We start from the raw sequence: 17,408 nt of genomic DNA, 5'->3' as shown, positions 1-17,408 counted from the left end.
TTGTTTATTTCAGAATCAACTGCACATTCTGTGTTATATGAATCTGTGGTAAATGATATGCTGTTGTTAATTATATGTTGGTATCTATACCAATTTGTATTTTTGTATAAAAAATAGCTTCTATCTGTTGTATTTATTGAAGTGCAATCAATAGAACAAATTATAGGGCTGTGGTCTGAAGGTATTTCATAGTCTAGTGTTGATAACCGCATTCTTTTAAGACTGTTACTTAAAACAAGATCCACAACAGACGATCTACAGTTTCTGCGATGTGGATATAACGTGTGATCGTTCGGATTATAAACAAAAAAATTATTGGTTTGTTGCAAGTTGTTAAGGGCTACTCCAGATAAATTATTTTGGGAGCACTGTCAGGATGAATGTTTTGCATTCAAGTCTCCTAAAAGAATGAATTCTTTAGAGCTAGGTGTAAGTTTCAAAATATCATCTGAGAAATTACAGGTATATCTGGGCGAGTATGTGGTTGTGATAATTACAGTTCTCCGATTAATAACTACTTCAACAGACAGATTTTCAATACAAACTGTAGAAGTAAATGGAAGTAGCGAATGTTTTAATGATTTATGAACTAGTAATGCAACTCCACCACCCCTGGAGTACATTCTATCATTGCGATATATAAAGTAATTATTGAAAAATGGATTATGATGTTGTTTAAAAAAAGTTTCATTTAGAGATGCAACATGTATATTTTCATTCTCTAAAAGATGACCCAACTGTTGACAATTAGAATAATTGGTAAGACCGTATGCATTCCAATGTAGAATTCTGAATCTTTCGTGTGGCATATTATTTAAGATCATATGCATATTTGATCATATTCGTGACCACCTGTATTTGTTCTGCTTTGCTTGTACATCTGTTCAGATCATCTAAAGCAGAGGTGAAAATGTTGAATAATTCATCGATATTAAAGAGATCATTATTATTACTCTTTAATTTCTGAGAGTAAGACGATTGATTATTTTGTTGTAATCTTGGTGATGGATCCACCGTTCCGTTTAACGGGGGGTGTTGTGAGGCAGTGTTGACAAACTAGTTTCTTCGTTTACGTGGGTGACTCTTTGCTTGTTTGTTTGTTTGTTGTTGCTCTTTCTCTGGCTTCCAGATAATACGATCTCCATGGACAGTTAACATCATTTGCTGAGTGATCACAACGTGTTTCTCCGTGCTTCTTACAATTGAAGCAGGTAAATGCTAGTACTTGTTTGTCGCTTCTGTTCAATGGACAGTCGTCGGACTTGTGACCATTAGCACAGATCATACATGCTGGTTTTCGGTTACAATGCTGACCTCCGTGGCCGTACATCAGGCAATTCCAGCACTGTGTAGGTTTCTCATTTTTCTTTGGTCTGTGTCTTTTCCATGTGATCCATATATCACATACGGTTTTAATACTTCGCAATGCGCTAAGGGTTAAATGAGTTGCGTGCGAATTGCACTTTGTAAACCGCGTCATTGGCATTACTAAAACGTGTTTTAACTTCTGTAACGGAGACAGGATTTAGATTGTAACTTTGTATGTCTTCTATGATATCTTGAGAGCTGATTTGAGGCAGTCCGTAGAGAAATATAGTAAAAAGCCTATTCTCTTTGGCATTGAACGAGTGAAATTCAATACTATTTTCCTTAAGTGCGTTTAAACAAAAGGAATATTTCTCTGCGTCTTGGGGAAACACTTTTGTTCCTATTGATGTGCGCTTGTAAGTGCAATTTTTCCCTAGAAGTACTTGGACTTCCTTGAAGGAAATTGAACTATCCACGACTATGGGTGGTGGTTTCGGAGATTTAATAGCTGGGGTAATGTTGGATTCATGATCCATACCTTCATCGATTAAATCAGCAAGAGCGCTGAATCTGTTGCTGGATGTAGCAGTTCCATCTAATTGTATATTGGATTGCCGGCTTGTAGAGAACCTAAGTCTCGTGATAGCAGTTGATTTGCTTCTATATTGAGCTGAGAATTTGGCCGCGGAGGTCATCGTCACGCCGTGTTTTTTATTAGACTTTATGTTGTTTTTCACCGCGATAGTTCAGTGAGTTAACAAGAAGTTACGAAAGTCACGATGTTATTTAAAGAGATTTTGTATGCACTAGTAGTACTGTACGCGAGCACAAACGTCTGTTTTGTTTGAGAACTAACGTAGAACTGGAATATAACGTCATCAAAGTACTTTAAAGGGCTTGAAATCTTCTCTGTAGAAAATTCGTTTCCCTATATTTTACGGGGAGAGCAGTGGTTTTTCCTATCCCTTCGTGATAATGCTATTCTGACTTTTTCACGTAACGCACATATTCCAAAATCGTTTTCAATTACAAAACCAAAATTTGATTCTGGTTTGTGGTATATTATTGATTTCCTAAATTATTTAGTGACGAAAAGTTATAGACTCTACATTTTTGTATACCAAGAACGCCATAAAAATTCTTAATTGGATTTTTGTTGTTGATATTTTTTGTGGTTCCAGGACGAATTATCTAAAACCCGGCCTTATCTCGCACATTTGCACCAACAGTGACCTACTGGTAAAATTTCAAGCTCATAGCTTTAGCCGTTTTGGTTGGGCGTTGATGATGAGTCAGTCAGTCAGTCAGTCACTTATCACCAAGCTCAAATATATAATAGATGAATATCTTTAATATGAATATTTTATTTATTTATTTATTTATTTCTTACAGTCTATGGACAGAGCCTTGTGGTAATCCTGCAGGAATACATTTGGTAGAAGAATATGTGCTATTAACGGATACAACAAATGTTCTGTTTTCTATAAAATGCATAACCATTTTACAAAGATGTTTTGGAATGTTTGATTTTAGCATTTTATAAATTAAACCGCTGTGCCATACAGTGTCAAAAGCTTTTTCAATTTCCAGCAATAAAATACCTGTAGATTTTCTGTTGAGTTTATTTCGTATAATTTTGTTTTTTAATCGGCAAATTTGGTGTACTGTACTGTGTTCTTTCCTAAATCCAAATTGCTCATTAGGAATGACATTATGGGAACTCACAAAATCGTTAATACGCCTGTAAACAAGTTTTTCCAAAATTTTTCCCAGATTGCTAAGTAGGCTAATGGGGCGGTAACTACTGGGGTCACCTTTGGGTTTGTTAGGTTTACTTATGGCAATAACCTTGGCTTTTTTGAACACTTTTGGAAAGTATTGCAATTTGATACAGCTGTTAAATAATAATGTGAGTAACTGGATTGGCTTATGTGGTAGTTTCTTTAGTAGACAGTTTGGAACATCGTCAAGACCGGGAGACTTAGATGATTTCAGATTGTTCAATATGTTGGTTATTTCTGAGATGTTAGTGTGTACAACTCCCTCGTCAGAATGCGGTTGCGTTTTGAAAGTAGTGACTGTGTTGAATGTTTAAAATCAGAAGTAAGTGTGTGCGATTTGGAAAAAGTGCTAGCAAATATCTCGGCTTTTTCAGTATCAGCCACAACTTTTTTATTGTTAACAAGATGCCCGATGGAATTTTTGGATTTACCTCTCAAACTACGACTTATTCTCCAACAGTTTTTATCTCCTGGCTTCATCCGGGTTAATAATTTGGACCATTTTTCATTTCTCAATTTGTAGAGGCGTTTATTTATCAATCTGGTGAGGAATTTTGTACACTGCACGTAAAAAGAATGTTGTTGTGAATTATATGGTCCTAGAGATTTCCGACTGTACATTTTTCTTTGACGTATAAAACTCAAAACATCTGGGGTTAGAGTAGTTTTGCATCTATGAGTATTTTTCGGTGTGGACAGATCTCTTGCATTTAAAATTAGTTCCACAAACTTGTTTATTTCAGAATCAACTGCACATTCTGTGTTATATGAATCTGTGGTAAATGATATGCTGTTGTTAATTATATGTTGGTATCTATACCAATTTGTATTTTTGTATAAAAAATAGATTCTATCTGTTGTATTTATTGAAGTGCAATCAATAGAACAAATTATAGGGCTGTGCTCTGAAGGTATTTCATAGTCTAGTGTTGATAACCGCATTCTTTTAAGACTGTTACTTAAAACAAGATCCACAACAGACGATCTACAGTTTCTGCGATGTGGATATAACGTGTGATCGTTCGGATTATAAACAAAAAAATTATTGGTTTGTTGCAAGTTGTTAAGGGCTACTCCAGATAAATTATTTTGGGAGCACTGCCAGGATGAATGTTTTGCATTCAAGTCTCCTAAAAGAATGAATTCTTTAGAGCTAGGTGTAAGTTTCAAAATATCATCTGAGAAATTACAGGTATATCTGGGCGAGTATGTGGTTGTGATAATTACAGTTCTCCGATTAATAACTACTTCAACAGACAGATTTTCAATACAAACTGTAGAAGTAAATGGAAGTAGCGAATGTTTTAATGATTTATGAACTAGTAATGCAACTCCACCACCCCTGGAGTACATTCTATCATTGCGATATATAAAGTAATTATTGAAAAATGGATTATGATGTTGTTTAAAAAAAGTTTCATTTAGAGATGCAACATGTATATTTTCATTCTCTAAAAGATGACCCAACTGTTGACAATTAGAATAATTGGTAAGACCGTATGCATTCCAATGTAGAATTCTGAATCTTTCGTGTGGCATATTATTTAAGATCATATGCATATTTGATCATATTCGTGACCACCTGTATTTGTTCTGCTTTGCTTGTACATCTGTTCAGATCATCTAAAGCAGAGGTGAAAATGTTGAATAATTCATCGATTATAAAGAGATCATTATTATTACTCTTTAGTTTCTGAGAGTAAGACGATTGATTATTTTGTTGTAATCTTGGTGATGGATCCACCGTTCCGTTAAACGGGGGGTGTTGTGAGGCGGTGTTGACAAACTAGTTTCTTCGTTTACGTGGGTGACTCTTTGCTTGTTTGTTTGTTTGTTGTTGCTCTTTCTCTGGCTTCCAGATAATACGCTCTCCATGGACAGTTAACATCATTTGCTGAGTGATCACAACGTGTTTCTCCGTGCTTCTTACAATTGAAGCAGGTAAATGCTAGTACTTGTTTGTCGCTTCTGTTCAATGGACAGTCGTCGGACTTGTGACCATTAGCACAGATCATACATGCTGGTTTTCGGTTACAATGCTGACCTCCGTGGCCGTACATCAGGCAATTCCAGCACTGTGTATGTTTCTCATTTTTCTTTGGTCTGTGTCTTTTCCATGTGATCCATATATCACATACGGTTTTAATACTTCGCAATGCGCTAAGGGTTAAATGAGTTGCGTGCGAATTGCACTTTGTAAACCGCGTCATTGGCATTACTAAAACGTGTTTTAACTTCTGTAACGGAGACAGGATTTAGATTGTAACTTTGTATGTCTTCTATGATATCTTGAGAGCTGATTTGAGGCAGTCCGTAGAGAAATATAGTAAAAAGCCTATTCTCTTTGGCATTGAACGAGTGAAATTCAATACTATTTTCCTTAAGTGCGTTTAAACAAAAGGAATATTTCTCTGCGTCTTGGGGAAACACTTTTGTTCCTATTGATGTGCGCTTGTAAGTGCAATTTTTCCCTAGAAGTACTTGGACTTCCTTGAAGGAAATTGAACTATCCACGACTATGGGTGGTGGTTTCGGAGATTTAATAGCTGGGGTAATGTTGGATTCATGATCCATACCTTCATCGATTAAATCAGCAAGAGCGCTGAATCTGTTGCTGGATGTAGCAGTTCCATCTAATTGTATATTGGATTGCCGGCTTGTAGAGAACCTAAGTCTCGTGATAGCAGTTGATTTGCTTCTATATTGAGCTGAGAATTTGGCCGCGGAGGTCATCGTCACGCCGTGTTTTTTATTAGACTTTATGTTGTTTTTCACCGCGATAGTTCAGTGAGTTAACAAGAAGTTACGAAAGTCACGATGTTATTTAAAGAGATTTTGTATGCACTAGTAGTACTGTACGCGAGCACAAACGTCTGTTTTGTTTGAGAACTAACGTAGAACTGGAATATAACGTCATCAAAGTACTTTAAAGGGCTTGAAATCTTCTCTGTAGAAAATTCGTTTCCCTATATTTTACGGGGAGAGCAGTGGTTTTTCCTATCCCTTCGTGATAATGCTATTCTGACTTTTTCACGTAACGCACATATTCCAAAATCGTTTTCAATTACAAAACCAAAATTTGATTCTGGTTTGTGGTATATTATTGATTTCCTAAATTATTTAGTGACGAAAAGTTATAGACTCTACATTTTTGTATACCAAGAACGCCATAAAAATTCTTAATTGGATTTTTGTTGTTGATATTTTTTGTGGTTCCAGGACGAATTATCTAAAACCCGGCCTTATCTCGCACATTTGCACCAACAGTGACCTACTGGTAAAATTTCAAGCTCATAGCTTTAGCCGTTTTGGTTGGGCGTTGATGATGAGTCAGTCAGTCAGTCACTTATCACCAAGCTCAAATACATATATAATAGATGAATATCTTTAATATGAATATTTTATTTATTTATTTATTTATTTCTTACAGTCTATGGACAGAGCCTTGTGGTAATCCTGCAGGAATACATTTGGTAGAAGAATATGTGCTATTAACGGATACAACAAATGTTCTGTTTTCTATAAAATGCATAACCATTTTACAAAGATGTTTTGGAATGTTTGATTTTAGCATTTTATAAATTAAACCGCTGTGCCATACAGTGTCAAAAGCTTTTTCAATTTCCAGCAATAAAATACCTGTAGATTTTCTGTTGAGTTTATTTCGTATAATTTTGTTTTTTAATCGGCAAATTTGGTGTACTGTACTGTGTTCTTTCCTAAATCCAAATTGCTCATTAGGAATGACATTATGGGAACTCACAAAATCGTTAATACGCCTGTAAACAAGTTTTTCCAAAATTTTTCCCAGATTGCTAAGTAGGCTAATGGGGCGGTAACTACTGGGGTCACCTTTGGGTTTGTTAGGTTTACTTATGGCAATAACCTTGGCTTTTTTGAACACTTTTGGAAAGTATTGCAATTTGATACAGCTGTTAAATAATAATGTGAGTAACTGGATTGGCTTATGTGGTAGTTTCTTTAGTAGACAGTTTGGAACATCGTCAAGACCGGGAGACTTAGATGATTTCAGATTGTTCAATATGTTGGTTATTTCTGAGATGTTAGTGTGTACAACTCCCTCGTCAGAATGCGGTTGCGTTTTGAAAGTAGTGACTGTGTTTTCGACTTGGTTATCAAATGAATGTTTAAAATCAGATTTGGAAAAAGTGCTAGCAAATATCTCGGCTTTTTCAGTATCAGCCACAACTTTTTTATTGTTAACAAGATGCCCGATGGAATTTTTGGATTTACCTCTCAAACTACGACTTATTCTCCAACAGTTTTTATCTCCTGGCTTCATCCGGGTTAATAATTTGGACCATTTTTCATTTCTCAATTTGTAGAGGCGTTTATTTATCAATCTGGTGAGGAATTTTGTACACTGCACGTAAAAAGAATGTTGTTGTGAATTATATGGTCCTAGAGATTTCCGACTGTACATTTTTCTTTGACGTATAAAACTCAAAACATCTGGGGTTAGAGTAGTTTTGCATCTATGAGTATTTTTCGGTGTGGACAGATCTCTTGCATTTAAAATTAGTTCCACAAACTTGTTTATTTCAGAATCAACTGCACATTCTGTGTTATATGAATCTGTGGTAAATGATATGCTGTTGTTAATTATATGTTGGTATCTATACCAATTTGTATTTTTGTATAAAAAATAGATTCTATCTGTTGTATTTATTGAAGTGCAATCAATAGAACAAATTATAGGGCTGTGATCTGAAGGTATTTCATAGTCTAGTGTTGATAACCGCATTCTTTTAAGACTGTTACTTAAAACAAGATCCACAACAGACGATCTACAGTTTCTGCGATGTGGATATAACGTGTGATCGTTCGGACTATAAACAAAAAAATTATTGGTTTGTTGCAAGTTGTTAAGGGCTACTCCAGATAAATTATTTTGGGAGCACTGCCAGGATGAATTTTTTGCATTCAAGTCTCCTAAAAGAATGAATTCTTTAGAGCTAGGTGTAAGTTTCAAAATATCATCTGAGAAATTACAGGTATATCTGGGCGAGTATGTGGTTGTGATAATTACAGTTCTCCGATTAATTACTACTTCAACAGACAGATTTTCAATACCAACTGTAGAAGTTAATGGAAGTAGCGAATGTTTTAATGATTTATGAACTAGTAATGCAACTCCACAACCCCTGGAGTACATTCTATCATTGCGATATATAAAGTAATTATTGAAAAATGGATTATGATGTTGTTTAAAAAAAGTTTCATTTAGAGATGCAACATGTATATTTTTATTCTCTAAAAGATGACCCAACTGTTGACAATTAGAATAATTGGTAAGACCGTATGCATTCCAATGTAGAATTCTGAATCTTTCGTGTGGCATATTATTTAAGATCATATGCATATTTGATCATATTCGTGACCACCTGTATTTGTTCTGCTTTGCTTGTACATCTGTTCAGATCATCTAAAGCAGAGGTGAAAATGTTGAATAATTCATCGATATTAAAGAGATCATTATTATTACTCTTTAATTTCTGAGAGTAAGACGATTGATTATTTTGTTGTAATCTTGGTGATGGATCCACCGTTCCGTTAAACGGGGGGTGTTGTGAGGCAGTGTTGACAAACTAGTTTCTTCGTTTACGTGGGTGACTCTTTGCTTGTTTGTTTGTTGTTGCTCTTTCTCTGGCTTCCAGATAATACGCTCTCCATGGACAGTTAACATCATTTGCTGAGTGATCACAACGTGTTTCTCCGTGCTTCTTACAATTGAAGCAAGTAAATGCTAGTACTTGTTTGTCGCTTCTGTTCAATGGACAGTCGTCGGACTTGTGACCATTAGCACAGATCATACATGATGGTTTTCGGTTACAATGCTGACCTCCGTGTCCGTACATCAGGCAATTCCAGCACTGTGTAGGTTTCTCATTTTTCTTTGGTCTGTGTCTTTTCCATGTGATCCATATATCACATACGGTTTTAATACTTCGCAATGCGCTAAGGGTTAAATGAGTTGCGTGCGAATTGCACTTTGTAAACCGCGTCATTGGCATTACTAAAACGTGTTTTAACTTCTGTAACGGAGACAGGATTTAGATTGTAACTTTGTATGTCTTCTATGATATCTTGAGAGCTGATTTGAGGCAGTCCGTAGAGAAATATAGTAAAAAGCCTATTCTCTTTGGCATTGAACGAGTGAAATTCCTTAAGTGCGTTTAAACAAAAGGAATATTTCTCTGCGTCTTGGGGAAACACTTTTGTTCCTATTGATGTGCGCTTGTAAGTGCAATTTTTCCCTAGAAGTACTTGGACTTCCTTGAAGGAAATTGAACTATCCACGACTATGGGTGGTGGTTTCGGAGATTTAATAGCTGGGGTAATGTTGGATACATGATCCATACCTTCATCGATTAAATCAGCAAGAGCGCTGAATCTGTTGCTGGATGTAGCAGTTCCATCTAATTGTATATTGGATTGCCGGCTTGTAGAGAACCTACGTCTCGTGATAGCAGTTGATTTGCTTCTATATTGAGCTGAGAATTTGGCCGCGGAGGTCATCGTCACGCCGTGTTTTTTATTAGACTTTATGTTGTTTTTCACCGCGATAGTTCAGTGAGTTAACAAGAAGTTACGAAAGTCACGATGTTATTTAAAGAGATTTTGTATGCACTAGTAGTACAAACGTCTGTTTTGTTTGAGAACTAACGTAGAACTGGAATATAACGTCATCAAAGTACTTTAAAGGGCTTGAAATCTTCTCTGTAGAAAATTCGTTTCCCTATATTTTACGGGGAGAGCAGTGGGTTTTCCTATCCCTTCGTGATAATGCTATTCTGACTTTTTCACGTAACGCACATATTCCAAAATCGTTTTCAATTACAAAACCAAAATTTGATTCTGGTTTGTGGTCTATTATTGATTTCCTAAATTATTTAGTGACGAAAAGTTAAAGACTCTACATTTTTATATACCAAGAACGCCATAAAAATTCTTAATTGGATTTTTGTTGTTGATATTTTTTGTGGTTCCAGGACGAATTATCTAAAACGCGGCCTTATCTCGCACATTTGAACCAACAGTGACCTACTGGTAAAATTTCAAGTTCATAGCTTTAGCCGTTTTGGTTGGGCGTTGATGATGAGTCAGTCATTCAGTCACTTATCACCAAGCTCAAATATATAATAGATGAATATCTTTAATATGAATATTTTATTTATTTATTTATTTATTTATTTCCTACAGTCTATGGAACAAATTTCCTTACACACTATATCGAAGTGTATATTACAATTTCTAATCGCAAAAGATTATTACATTTTTTAATATTTTCCTTCAATGACTCTTTTGTTGCACTAAATTCAACCGATGTATATCTATTAAGTATATTGAAATATCTTAATGCCCTATTAATGGGGCTATTATTAACATAATTATTCATATGGCAATCAATATGAAAAACATTGCAATTACGCAAGTTATGGCAAGGTATAATAAAGGATATTTTTCTAAGAGACATGAACAATCAATTGTAGAATTTATTTATTGAACACGAATAACATTGAATGAGTTTTCCTTCTGAATTCTAATGTTTCTAAGTTGATCAAAAGGCAGCGAGATTCATAATTTGGTATGGGTTGTGAAAAATGTAAATTTGACAATGCAAATTTGATGAATTTCTTTTGAATTCTTTCAATTCTATTAATATGAACAGTTGAACATGGATTCCATATGAAAGAAGCATATTCAACCTTTGATCTAACATACGTTGTGTATAATAGTTTTAGCGTATAAGGGTCATTAAAGTCTGCACAATTACGTTTTATAAATGCTAAAATAGAGTATGCTTTAGGGATAATTTTATCAATGTGTTGAATAAACATAAGCTTATGGTCGAAAGTAATACCAAGATCATCTTTCTCATCCACTTTATCCAAGACATGATCACCAAGCTGAAAAAATAACTGTAATGGATCTCTTAGTCGACTGTAGGACATTTGAGATCACTTTGACACATTAAGCTTTAAATTATTACGAAGGCACCATGATTCAAAGTTCTTCAAATCTGACTGCAAGTTAATAGAATCCATTACTGAATTAACTTTAGAAAAGATTTTTAAATCATCTGCATACAATAAAAATTTCGTATGTTTAAAGCAAGCAGCTATATCATTGATGAAAATGTTGAATAGCAATGGTCCAAGAATACTCCCTTGTGGAACGCCACACGTTTGATAAAAATGTGCAGATTTAACATCCCCAATTTTAACAATGCATTTTCTTCTACTTAGATAAGATGCAAGCCATGCATGAAAGATAGAATGAATGTCAATATTACATATTTTTTTTAGTAATAAACAATGGGAAATTGAGTCGTCTAAACTTGTGAACCAGATCCCAAAGCTAGCAAACAGTAATCAACAAAAACAGTGAGATTTGAGACTGTTGATTGACCACTAGTAAAACCATGTTGTTGCGGAATAATTAGTGATTTAAACGCAAAGTTCATTTTTTCATGAATTATGTTTTCAAAATTGTTTGACACAACTGTAATTTTTGAAATTGAGCGATACGAGGAAACATCTTCTATACAACCTTTTTTAAACAATGGATGAATAAAAGTAGTCTTCCATTTGTCTGCAAATACGCCTTCAGAAAGGGATTTGTTAAAAATTATTTTAAGAGGTGCGCATAGAGACGTAGCACAAGATTTTATATAATAAGAAGACAGCAAATTAACGTCAGTGAAATTCGAGCATTTAATGTTACTTATTCCTCTAAGTACATCATTATCGGATAGAGTAATACTACCAAAATTTAAATCGAATGCACATCGAGAATCATTATCTGAGTTTTGCAAATAAAAGGATTTATTAAAGTTGGATTTAAAAAACGATGCAAATAGATTTACTATTCCTTCTGGAGTATTTGCGGATTCCGAGCCATAAAACATTGAAGCAGGAATATCCAAACTTTGTTTTTTCGATTTGATATAGTTCCAGAAATAATTGGGGTTACATTTAATTTGACTTTCAATATTTAAAATTTATACAGAAATTTGTTTAAAAAGTTAAACTCCTTTTGTAGCAACTTATATTCTTGCCAAATATGTAAATCTGCCGTTTTTACACAACGTTTATGTAATTTATTACATCGATTTTTTAATTGCTTCAATCTCCTATTATACCAGGGATGTGAAGAGATATTTTCTTTTTCATAGGGAAAACAATCAAAACTTTCATTTGTATTCGAGTTTTCCAATATTTCCAAGGGCTGAATTGAGAGCAACAAAATCAACACGCTTATAATCATAATAAGTTAAACTGTTATTAGACTTATACTTCATAAAAATGTATGATCTTAGTTCAATAGAAATTGCAGAGTGATGTACCGTATTAGGGTAAAACGGATCTAAGCATTCATATAATGCATATTTCATGTCTGAAGGAATATACAGTTGAACCTCGATTATTCGTGAATCGATTATCCGGGAACCTCCATTATCCGGGATAGAAAAGAAGTGTTGGTATTTTTTCCATTTCCTATATTTTTCGTTATAAACTTTATTATCGGGTAGTAAAAGCACACTTTCCAATAAAATTGATTAAGCAAACAAAAGAAAACTAGAAATTTGCCCATATTACACAATTTGTATATTAATGGTATCACAAAAACCATGGGACAAAGTCAATTCAGATGAATCTGATGATGGTTTTATGTATCCTTCTAAAATTTTGTAGAATACCTTTAGAAATATAACAAAAATTTCTGACTCTATTATTATTGTACAATACTATGCCATTTTTATTTAAAAATACGTTCAAAAACTGCATAAAAACAGTGCCTTCATTATCCGTCAAAATCGATTATCCGTAATGGCTCCGGTCCACAGTGGAAAAAAGTACCGATTTAGCGCGCCAAAAGTACAAATCTATGTTTTATTGCATGTTTGTCCATAAATTCGATATGAATTTATAGCTATAAATTGACAATTTTACTTCATTTATTAATATATTTGGTAAATTTGTATTTTTACCGTAGAATGGTACCTATCGATTTTCGGTATTTTAAAGATTTCTACCACATTATCCAACCGAAACGGCTAGGATTTGGTATTTAGTCTCCGTGGGGTCCGTGGGGGTTATGCATACACTCCTATAAACATTTTCGGTATAGGTCCACGTTTTCATATAGCCCCCATAGACCGGTACCACCGATTTCGATAATTTTTGAGGTTTTAGCCACATTATCTAACCGAAATAGCTGAAAGTTGACATTTAGTCTTCGTTGGTGGTATAAAATATTCCGACGGAGAATTTTGGGCACAGGTACACGCATTGATATGGCCCCCATAGAAAGGTACCGCCCTAATTTCAGCATTTTTACATAAAAAATACTATTAATAAAAATAGTAATAAAATAAAATGTTGCATTTTGTTGCAGCTAAAATTTTACAAATTTACAAATTACGCGCCATCCCTCGGCACTCCTTAGTAATAGCTTTAACAAAATGCACAATTTGGAAAAAATGGGATGTCACATGTTTTAAGTGTAAAATCAGAGATCCAATAAATAACATCTTATATTCAACATTTTTTAAATCACCTGCTTAACGAAATGTTAAATTCAGTAAAGCTTTAAAATTACTTTGTAGGAAGAGTGCATGCGACGATCATAAATTTACTACTAAACTATATTATGAAAACTAGTTCAAAAAATGTCAACCAAAAATGGACCGTTATTCCGCTTAGACTGATGCGGAATAAAAAATATTAGATTAATACTGCAATAATAATTTTTAAATTGGCGCATGTGATTTTTTTGACTTTTGGCGCGCTAGATCGGTATTAAATCCAATATTTTATAAATTTTATTATAAACTTTATTAATTTGCATTAAGTCTAAACTTAGTAAGGTATCAATAAATTCTATTTCAAATTCTTTATTTACATTTGATGGAGTTAGTAAATTATCATTGTGTGTCCACACAATATTATTCAAATTAAAATCACCAAATACACAGACTTGAGTGCTTACATCCGTTTTTTCATACAAAGAAGAAATATTATTTATATTATGGGAATAGATATCAGAATTGCTATTAGGAGAGATATAGTAAACACAAATACAAAGTTTTTTGTTATTGTTAAATACAATACAGACAAAAAGCTGCTCTAGCAAAGGATCAATTACAATTTTGTGCGAAATATAAGATTTGAATGAATTTTTTACGGCAACCAACACTCCTCCTCCACGAGATAAACCTGTTGCTTCAACACTTCTATCTTTACGATATACATTAAACGAATTAAGATTAAAAAATTCTCCACTATAAAAATCAGAATTCAACCATGTTTCGGTTATTATATACACATCATAATTTGATTTTCCAGAAAAATATAATAAAGATTTGAATTTTGATCTCATACCTGACACGTTTTGATAATATATTTTTAAGTCAAAACAGTTGTTTAAACAAGGGGGAGAGTTGTTGGTTTCATCTCGAAAAAAATAAAAGGGCGAACACTAACATTCATGGGCCATAATGTAGGTTTGGTCAGCTCAGCATAAAAAGAGGACGAAACTCCAAGTTTGAAGTTGACATATTTTAAAGTCGTCACATCAAAATCTTTCTTTACAAGAATATTGCATTCAGCATGTTCGTTTGGAATATTTGCATGTTTCACAACGTAGTCAACAATCTGTTCCGCAGTCACACTTGTACGAAACGATGGAAGATGTAAAAACTTCTTCTTCGGCACGACATTCAAATCGGTTGTTTGGTTTTGTCCAATGGTAATTACACTATGTTTTCGCTTGGGCTTGCGTGCATTTGTCCACTCAGAAGCACACATGTTTGATCTAGCATCAGTCAAAGCAGTAGGGTATGTGTATGAAGAAGAAGCATCACCTGTTATTTGTTGTGATTGTAGGTTCTCAGCTACCAGTTGTCGAGCAGCAACATTGTTGTAATCAGCACGATTGTTAATGTTGTAATTTTATCGTTTGTACTACACGGCATTTGTGATTGTTTGCAAATTATTTCATGTTTTTTGGCAGGTCATCGGACTTTTCTTTTACATCTTTTACTTGTTCAATAAGAGAGGATATAGTCGACTCCTTTAGTTCTCTCAATTCTTGGAATTTGAAAGAGAGCTTGGAGAGCATATCAGCCGTGACGTTGAGGCATTCATCGCAATTGAAAACGACGTTAAAAGAGTTTTTAAAAACATCAACTATTTTCTCAGCGTCCAATGAAACACATAAAAAATGAAATTTTGATTTGCAAATATGACAAGAAATGCAATTAGCTTTTTGCCGACTTAAAGAATATGGCACAAAGTGTTGTAGGTGGTGTTGTCATTTTTTACCGACTTAACGTTTGAGAAAAAAAAATGTTAAAAATAAACACTATGCAGGAGCGAATGAAAACACGTCCTTCACTATGACGTTCTAATACTCTTATTTTAATTAGCAAAACGTTAAAACTTATATTATGCCATCATTTCCATATTCTGAAAATATAAATGAAGCCTTTCTTGAAACTGTACACATTGCTGATGCACTGTAAGACATATGGTAGGGTATTCCAGAGACGTATGGTTCCTATGAAGAAATGGCTTTCGACCGTCTACGGGGTATATTTTTTCCTCTATAAGCCTGGCAAATTTTAATCTATTAAAGAGATATTTCGGTTCTTGTTTATAAATAGTCTTGTGTAGATATAAAATGGCTTTCATATGGAGAAAGGAATCGAAACTAATGCCATAAAAAGAGCATGCAAATTGGGATACACTCTGTGTTCTTCTCACGTTTTATTTTCTTCTACTCACGGAATCGCAGTATGTGTAGAGTTCCGATCCATATATCAATCCCGGTATAAGAAAAGTTTTCGCTAGAAGTTGTCTTATTGGGAAAGGGGTAAACGATTGCGTTAACCATAAAGCGCGTAATTTTGAGTAAGTTTGTAAAACCGCTTGGCTTATATGGCTTGACCAACTTAGTGTGGAGTTAAATATTACACCCATGTTTTTTGTTTGAGAAACAATTTCAATTTTTTCGTTATTCAGCAATATTTCAGCGTTTTCAATTTGCATATTTTTGTTTTTATGTATAATTAGGCATTTAGATATTTTCGGGTTCAGAAGAAGGCCAAATGCGTTAGCCCGAATATTAGCCTAACCCTGTTGCCTTGCAGAGAGCACGTCAAGGTTGGCGGCTAATGTATAAGTTCGATACATTGGTTACGCCAATGTATGCGTTCGATACATCGTTTCCCCTTCTGCAGCATTCCAATTACCCACGCTAATTGGCCGCTCTTTGAGCCATTCCATTCATTCATTCATTTTATTTTCAAATATTTCACGCTAATTGGCCGCTCTTTGAGCCATTCCATTCATTCATTCATTTTATTTTCCAATATTTCGATCAACATCGTCGGTCATCATCAGGGATTGTGCTTTATACGATGAAAATATGAAAACAACTACTTATAACACCAAGGATATTAACAAAATATATCGATGACATTTTGTATAATAAAGAGGGATCAAGTTGAAAATAAATTGGAAACTTTGAATACGTACAACAAGCATATACGATTCAAGATGGAATCCGAATCAGAACTTCAACTACAATATCTTGACGCCTTTGTTCAAAATCAAGGCAACCAACTAACTATGGATTGGTACCAAAAGCCCACTTCTTCAAGAAGGTTAAACAATTATTAATCTAAACACCCACGTAGAATCAAGATTAATAAAGCAACCAATTTTATTCAAAGGGTAGTAAACATCAGCGATGTTAAATTACATACAAAGAATATAAACAGAATTACAGATATTTTAAAGATGAATGATTTTCCAACCAGCACCATTAATGATCTCATCAAACATGTTACATACAAAAGACGGGACAATATGGAACAAAAGCCAGATAAAATCTACAAATGTTCAACGTATATACCTGGGTTTTCTGAGAGACTATCCAACTCTAACCTTTATAAAAAAGAACAACACCAATTGGCATTAAAACGCACAGACACTAACAACAACTTTTTTAGTCGAATGAAATCAAAAATACCTCGAGACGACAAATCCAATGTCGTATACAAAATCAAATGTAATGGTGACGGGTCCAACATATGCCAAAAAGTATATGTTGGGACAACAAAATCCAAACTTAAAACTAGGTTAAGCACCCACAAATCTGACCAGAAAGCTAAAGGCAAACCTTTGGAACAAAATACAGAACTTGCAGCACAGTGTGCAACAACAGGACACGCACCTAACTTTAAAAACGTTGATATTTTTACTCAAGAGAACAATAACAAGCGTAGAT

This window comes from Musca autumnalis, unplaced genomic scaffold (assembly GCF_047663935.1).
Source record: "Musca autumnalis isolate F117 unplaced genomic scaffold, ASM4766393v1 scaffold_7, whole genome shotgun sequence".
Classification (NCBI taxonomy): domain Eukaryota; kingdom Metazoa; phylum Arthropoda; class Insecta; order Diptera; family Muscidae; genus Musca; species Musca autumnalis.
Note: the sequence above shows the minus strand (reverse complement) of the source record.